The sequence below is a fragment of the Macrotis lagotis genome, chromosome 1 (genome assembly GCF_037893015.1).
Source record: "Macrotis lagotis isolate mMagLag1 chromosome 1, bilby.v1.9.chrom.fasta, whole genome shotgun sequence".
Lineage (NCBI taxonomy): Eukaryota > Metazoa > Chordata > Mammalia > Peramelemorphia > Peramelidae > Macrotis > Macrotis lagotis.
Genome location: NC_133658.1, coordinates 635,779,957 through 635,788,176, shown reverse-complemented (window position 1 = coordinate 635,788,176; position 8,220 = coordinate 635,779,957).

Sequence of the window (8,220 nt, the reverse complement as noted above, 5' to 3'; positions counted from 1 at the left end):
TACGTAACTGTGCCATATTGGCTTACAATATTCACATTATTGTTTTAACATTCCTAGATTGTTAATTAGTAAATTAACTTCAAATTTAGGTAGCACAGTGGATTGAGGACCAGGCCTGCATCAGGAAGACTCATCTTCCTGACTTCAGATCTGACTTCAGAAATTTAAAAACTGTATGACCCTGGGCAAGTCACTTGAAACCCTATTTGCTTCAGTTTCTTCTTCTATAAAATTAGCCAAAGAATAAGGGATAAAATACTCAATATGACCAAATATTACTCATGATCCAAATGGGATCATGATGAGTCAGACACAAGTGAAAATGACTGAACAAAAAAACAGACAATAACAACAAACTTAATTTTACTAAATTTTTAGAGTCAAGTTTATAATACCTGGAATTCTCCCTTTTCTCCTGCTTTTGGAAAATTAGACTATTTTCTCTAGTCTATTCTTCATGAATATCTTCTAGTCTTCTTAATTCTGATATTCTGAAAGATTATTGTCAGTCATCCTAAAATCACATTTATAATTTCTTCAGAGACCCAAAATTAAATCTATCTGTTGTAAAAGACTTGAAAATCATTTAAAGTCCCACGCCCCAGCTTCTTGACATAGGCTTATTTATGCTTTATATAATTCTTTTTCTTATTTATGTTCATAATATATACTCTGGTATGTTCATAAATAAGAGTTCTTAACATTTTTGTGACATTGACCTCTTTGGAAATCTGAAAATATCAATGGACACTATCTTATAACAATATTTTTCAAAGCATACAATAAAATACATTAGGATTATAGGATTTTAAAGCAACTCAATTATATTCAAATTTTATCCTTAAACACTTTGGGGGAGGGGAGAACAATATATTTCAGTTCAAGAATGTTTATTCTAAGAAAGAAATTTCAATAGAAACAGCAACAACAAAAACAAATAACAACAGCAACATTAAAAAAAAAAACTTTCACTTATCTCAAACACCATGTCAGGCTATCATTCTATTAGTCTCCTCAAGGATGAGATTTTAGTAAGTTATTTATATTAATAACTCCACTTCCTCATCACTCAGTGGCTTTTTAAATTCCTATAAACTATGTTCCATTTCCATCACTCTATTGAAATTGCTCTATCTAAAGACTAATGACCTCATCTTGCCAGATTTAATGCTTTTAATTATTTTTCTGATTTTTTTAATTTCAATTTTTCTGCAATACTGAAATGCTGAATTGAACCACCACTTCTGTCTTGATGCCCTCACTGCCCTTTCCTTTAATTCTTATGATGTTGCATTCTCATATTTATCCTCTTGTTTCTCTGACTACACCATTGTTGCTTCCTGTTTTTCAAGCATGATTATCCTTTCTGGCTCTTCTTTTCTGTCTCAGTACTCATTAATTCACATGACTTCATTTGCTGTCCCATCCAGAAATTGTCATCTCCAGCTTTCACTTGTCTCATAGCCTCATTTCAGTATTTCTACAGATTCCAGATGCTTCTACCTGGATATCCATTCAGTATTTTAAACATGATACTTCTAAAACTAAGTCACAATCATCTCTCAAAAACTGACCCTTTCTTCTAACTTCTTTTTTCCATTAATGATACCACAATCCTCTCATTCATCCAAGCTAGAAAACAAGCAATTATCTTTGGTTGCTTCCTATCATTGCCTTTCTCCAAGTACCTATTTAATTGATAAGTTCTTTTCATCCTATTTAGGGTTAAAAAAAAAGCATAACAAAACAAAACAAAAAAATTCACATGAATACCCTCCCTTCCAGTCCCAACACAATTGTTTTAATTCAAGCCATTTTTATTTATTTCCTTAACTTTTAACTTTTGTTTACTAGATTTTTCTACCTTTCTCACTAACCCTTTTCCAACCCATTCTTAGTGCTATGTAATCAATTCTAAATCTGTTTCATACTTAAATCCTTTCAAAAATACCTTTACTATCTAGCCAAACTGGCCATGTTTCTATTACTCACACACTCATGACCCATCTCCTTGATTTGGCACAGACTATCCCCTAAGAGGAGAATGCATTCCTACCTCATCTATATCTTTTAGAATTCCTAGCTTTCTTAATAATAGCATCTAGCATAATGGTTACCTCCTACATAAAGTATTTTCTCATCCACCCAGCAGCCAGTGCCAGTCCTCACTGAAGTAACAGCATATTTTCTTTGAAACTATTTTCTATGTAGTTTTTCCTCTGGGACCATTCTGCTAAAGCTAAACTCATAGGCTAGATTCTCAGAGATTGGCTGGCTACCTTGTCATTAAGGTTCTTAGGGAAAACCCTGGAGGACTAGGATTTCTAGCACTATTACTCATAAGTTCCCTTCACAATAATTCCTCTTTCTTATCAGTAGCTTCAATTGATTTTTAGAAAAGGTATATATTAAGGTAGGAGTAACATTTGTATTTTTATACTTAGTGTAGGACATGAATGATTCTTCATCTAATCCTCTTTACCCTTTGACCCAGATCCTCTAGGATCTTTTCAAATCGATTAACAATTTATCCACATATAGTTTTTTATTTTTTGATGTGCTTGAATGATTTATTCAATCAGGCCTTTGGAAAATAATTAGACCCCTACCTTTACATTTGAAATTTTCTTATATGCACATGAATTTGTGATGTCTTTTTCCCAGCTCTAGATATCAGCTCTTTGAGGGCAATTATTGTTTGATGTTTGTTTTTGCTTCTAGAGATGCATAGAATACAGAAGGCACTAGCTGATTGAATGCTTCAGTCTCTTAGCTCCAGGCTCTTTTTCTTATCACAGTCACTGCCCATACTAAATGATCCACCCCCCCTCCCCATAGCTTTAAGTCTTTTACTTTCAAAGTTTAATTCCATTTTCTCAAAGAATTTTTTCTTGCAACTTTCCATCAGATTTACTATTCTTTTTTCTGTTATTTGTGTATATAACTTTTCCCCCCTTAAGATTAAAAGCTTTTTAAGATGAACTGTGAGATGTATCTAATAGTCTATTTCCTTTGAACATAGTAGATACCTACTAAGTGTTTCTTGAAATGAAGCTAAAGTTTTGTTATGTCCTTTGAGTGGTATATTAATATATATATATATATATACTGCAAATCATAGTTTTCACTCAGAATGGTGGTTCTAATATGAAATTAGTGGTTAGTTAATTGGTTGCAACAAGCATTTTGATGCTCCTCAAGAAAGAATGCGAGCTAATAAATCATTTCTATCAAAATATATGAAACAGTCATTTTTAAGACAGGTCTTGGGAATTGTTATTTTTGTATTATCATAACAATATTATTACAATTAATTTGCTCTGCAATCCTATCCATATATTTTATTTTAGATATTTATAAACATTATTTTGAGGAAAGGTCTATAGACTTCACCAGACTACCAAAAGAACCAATAATACCAAGACTCCTAAGAACCCTGATATAGACCTAAATTTTATGTTTTATATAATCCCACACCATAAAACTTTCCTATGTCTACCACTGAGTTGAATGATATATCATGGATTTAAGAAAGTGTGTTAACCCAAAAGATATAATGAACTTTCTATATGTGAAGATCTTTTAAGACTTCTGTGTACTTGAAATATTACAGGTATAACATCAGAAGAATTCAGGGCAATGAAAAGGGTAATCACTTTGAATTATTTAAAGTCAAAGATTCTATATCGCTTTCATCTTTATAATTACTTTGTCAGAGTTTTTCCATCTTTTCACAAACTACATGTATTGTTGAAAGCATCTGAGCTATTATTGAATAAAAGATACAATGTAGGGAGTGATTTTTTTTTCCTGCTTTGATATGATTAGAATACAAAATAATTTAAAACAATAACCATAAAACTGCTTTTCTAGCTTCCAAATGCCTAGGCAGGTATGAAGTAAGCTTCATGTAGTTATTTGCAATCTGTGCTTTATCAACTTCAAGATTAGGGGAAAAAACTCTCAAATTAGAATGACATGATGGGGCAAAAGTCCATTCCCCCCCAAAAAATGATTTGTTGTATTTACTAACTAACTAAACACTAGTATGGGATGGGACCCAAATAGCCTTTGAAGACTGGAGTGGGGACAACTGGCAGTAGTTAGTCTGTGATACCAAAGTGTGTACAATATTTGCAGTGTCACAGAATGAGTTGGTTTCCAAAAGGGAAAGGAAGCATCAGTCTACAAAGGGGTATGAAAGACGATGTGGGCACAATCCATCGTCCTGGATACATGAGGGAACCCTGAAATGTCATAAAATCCCTCTTTGATCTGTTGTCGCTACTGTTGGTTGTATGGAAAATTAACATATTTAATTAACTGCCTGACCAAAGCAGCTGTTACCTTATATAAAACCTTGAACATTGATGTCTGGCTTATCCCACTAGGTGTTTGAATGTGCCAGTGGCATAAGACTGATGATATTTTTATACCGAATGGCACAGCATGACTCCTCTTGCAATAGGCTCAAGTCAAGATCTTCTTTAAATTCTTCATGGAGCATAATGATGATACAACCCAAATTGCTTAATAATGCCCATTTCAGGCTAGCCAACGGGAAGCTTCATGCACAATGAAGGCTGTGGCCAATCCAATCACTTTCCCAGCTTTCTGTTCCTCACATCCAAAAGGGCCCCTGCTGCCTAGGCCTGGTTAAGTTTGGCATGCATCTTTCCTCTTGATAGTCAGGTCCCTATTTTATTCATATTCTGCTTCTTTCGCTTATGACAGATTGTTATTTGCCTTTGATATTTTTTTTAAATCTCCTTGGCTTCTGCCTTTCCAAATGGAAGGGAAAGCCTCTGAGTCAGAGTAACTTTCATTAGTTTGCTAAGTTGTTGGATCCAAGGCTATTATGTGGAACTCATAAAAAATTTTTAATGCATTTAATTTCATATGGTACATGTTTTGGATGTTTTTCATGGGGAGGGGAAAAAAACGAGGACAGATTTTTTTCCTATGACCCTTAAAAATGTTTTCCTTTTTTTTAGGTTGTTATTTTATTCATTTGTATGGGAGTAAGAATCAAGAATTTTCCATTTTGGGTGGCCTGAGCTGTGAAGTGATGAATTTATCTTTTATGAAGGCAAGAAATTTCAATACCTTTCTTGGAGTAATGTAGGAACACTGGTTATCTTGATTGCCTAGGCTGTTCCTTTTCCATCTGCATTTACTTCCCTATTGAATATGGCTCTCTCTCTCTCTCTCTCTCTCTCTCTCTCTCTCTCTCTCTCTCTCTCTCTCTCGTCATACCTTGCCTCGTGGATATGCTTAATATTTCCTTTTGAAAACCTTGGAGAGTATTGCAAAGTCCGCAGTTTAACCTAGTACTATATGTAATGTACAAACATTCCGCCTGTTCAGCAAGAGGAGCTTTCTAAGTTCTGATTAGAGAAATCTGGGTTAAAAAAATAAAAACTGTATAGGAAACAGTGTATGGGTATGTACATGGATAAGTATTTGGATGGATGCATGATCAGATGAATGAATAGATGGACAGAGATTTCACTAATATTTAGCACAACATAAACTTCAAGGCTTGCTTGTTCATGTGTGGAAGTGTTCCCTAGATAATTTATTTTTATTTAATGAAATTTTCTTAAATGTATGAAACAGGAAAATAGAATTCACACAAATAAAACAAAGCTATGTCATTTTCCCTTTGTTGTATTTATGTAAAGTCAGCTGAAGGAAAAGTTCTTTACACCTTTTCTCCCCTAAAACAATGTGTGAGGAAATAAAATCTACAAAACCCAGAATTTTAGAATTCATAATTAAACTACTGCCCATCTTAGCAAATTTGAAAAAATAATAATCTTCTATAACTTACCAATAAGGGTTATTCAGACTCTAGTTGAAGACTTTCAATGAGAGGAAACATCCTTTCCTCTTAAGCAGCACTACCAAAGCTCCTATAGTTCTACCAACATGCCATCTCTAGTACCCACATCTTTCTTTCTAATCAACACTTCAATCAATCTTAGTGTAATAAATGTCTCCCTGCCTGGCATCTCCTATTTCCAAATATGCTATACATAGCAAGTGAAGCATTATTCAAGAATCATAACCTATATCATGTCAATTACCTATCTAAAAAGCTCCAGTGGTTCCAAGAATAAAAAAAATCACAAACTCTCCTGTTTTTCATTGGAAACTGTTCAATTAAGTCAGACCTGTCCAACCTTACTTTTAAAAGTTTTTATTGAAACAATAGACAGTATATTTTGATTTGCCATTTTAGTGAGAGCTCTGCAGTAGCTTGGCTTCATTTGAAGCATTTAGTAAACCCACAGGGGGCCACATTTTTAACAGCCCTTATTGAAGTTTAATATAGATTATTCCATTTCATATATTTTATATTCCAACCAAACAGTGCTACTTTTTATTTTTTTGGATACAACATTCTATCTCCCTCTTCTATGTCATTATAAAGACTATCATCTATATTTTGGACACTTTTCTTCCTCACCTTTACCTCTCAGAATTCTCAACTGTTTTCAATTTGTCAAATGGTAAACAAGAAGTATTTCCTTATCTTCCCAGCTAAGAGTTATTGTTCCACTTCCAAATTTCTTTGTATATATTATATGATTAATTGTGTTTATACATATGGTTTCCTCCAATCAAATGTAAGCTCCTTGAGATTAAGGATTTATTTTTATTTTTATTTATTTTTATATATCCAGCACCTAACAAAGTTCCTGATAATTAGGAGGTAAACTATATTGATTAATAGATTGCTCACTCTATCAGGGGATTAGCTAAGCATTACACTGGAGGCAAAGAATCTCAATATGAGGCAGGAGTTCAGATATGAAGTGAATCATAAGCATATATATATATATATATATATATATATATATATATAATTATACTGATCAGAGAAATAAAATCAGGTGGAAAATTAAGTTTTGAAGAAAAAACACTGGAGTTATTTTGGAAAGTTTAATCAAAAGTGAAACTAGGTTGTATGATCCTCTCATAACATACTAAAAATTTCACTCCAACTTTCATTGCTTTCTTCAAACATTCATTTAATACTATTCTATTCACAAAGTGCTTGGATTTTAGCTTCCACTTATATGAATTTGTATTACCTTCCATTTTGGATCATTGATACTTTGAAATGTGAGGATCCAGGATGTCACCCAAAGTATGCAAGAATTAAATTTGGAAAAGGATGCTTCCTTCTTTAGAAAACCCAAAGAAAATTGTGAAATATTTTAAATTAACAGCATCAACAGAAGAATGGCAAATGATATCTTTAGGAAAATTGCATTGTGGATGAGCTTTCAAAGAGCAGAATTAACCAAATTCTTCTTAATTGCTCTCCAATTATTGAAACCCAAATATATACAAAGAAAGAATTAATTTTCTAGTATAATTCTGTTCCTTTGAGTTATTAAAATATTATCACTTAATTAAGAAAGTCAATTCAAAGGGAACAGAGAATATATACTTTTATTCAGTCACCCTTAACATGATGTGAAATTCCAACTTTTTTCAAAGGAAAAACCTATCTATCATTGAATGGAAAAACCTGGGGAAAAAAGCCACAATATGAAAGTTACTGCCCTAATGAAATATTAAAATTGCATCAGGAATACTGTTCTGGCATTAAAAATAAACAATAACATTTCTTCCTAGTAATGGTTTTACTTCTATTCTTTAAAAATTAATTATTACCTCTTTAAATATTTGATTAAATTAGATTTGAGTGGGTTATCACTACCCACAAACACACACACTATTGTGTATAAATTCACATATTTCATTTTCTGATATGTCCTTTCATGTTATAAAGTTGGGTTAATATCTGAAAAATAAATTATATGACTTTTTGTTCTAGCAGTTCCCCTCCCCATTCAAGCAAAATATACAATTTTGAATTTCAATAAAGTAATGCTAAGAAGATGTATAAAGAATATGAAGTATGGCAATATAAAATACTTTCCTGTAATACAATTCCATGCTTTCAAAAAACAAAACAAAACAAAAGAAACCCAGTATGTTTGTAATTGTAACTGTGAATCATATTCTTTGAATTCCATATTACTGTGAGATATATTTTTAAAGGAAGACAGTGATGCTCAAAGTTATTGATTCAAATATTTTTGGTATCTATCCACATGGCAATAAACATGTTTTGGGGACAGGTAAATATATTTGTGATCACCCTTTTCCATAATGAAACCAGCTGTTTTGCAGTATCAATCA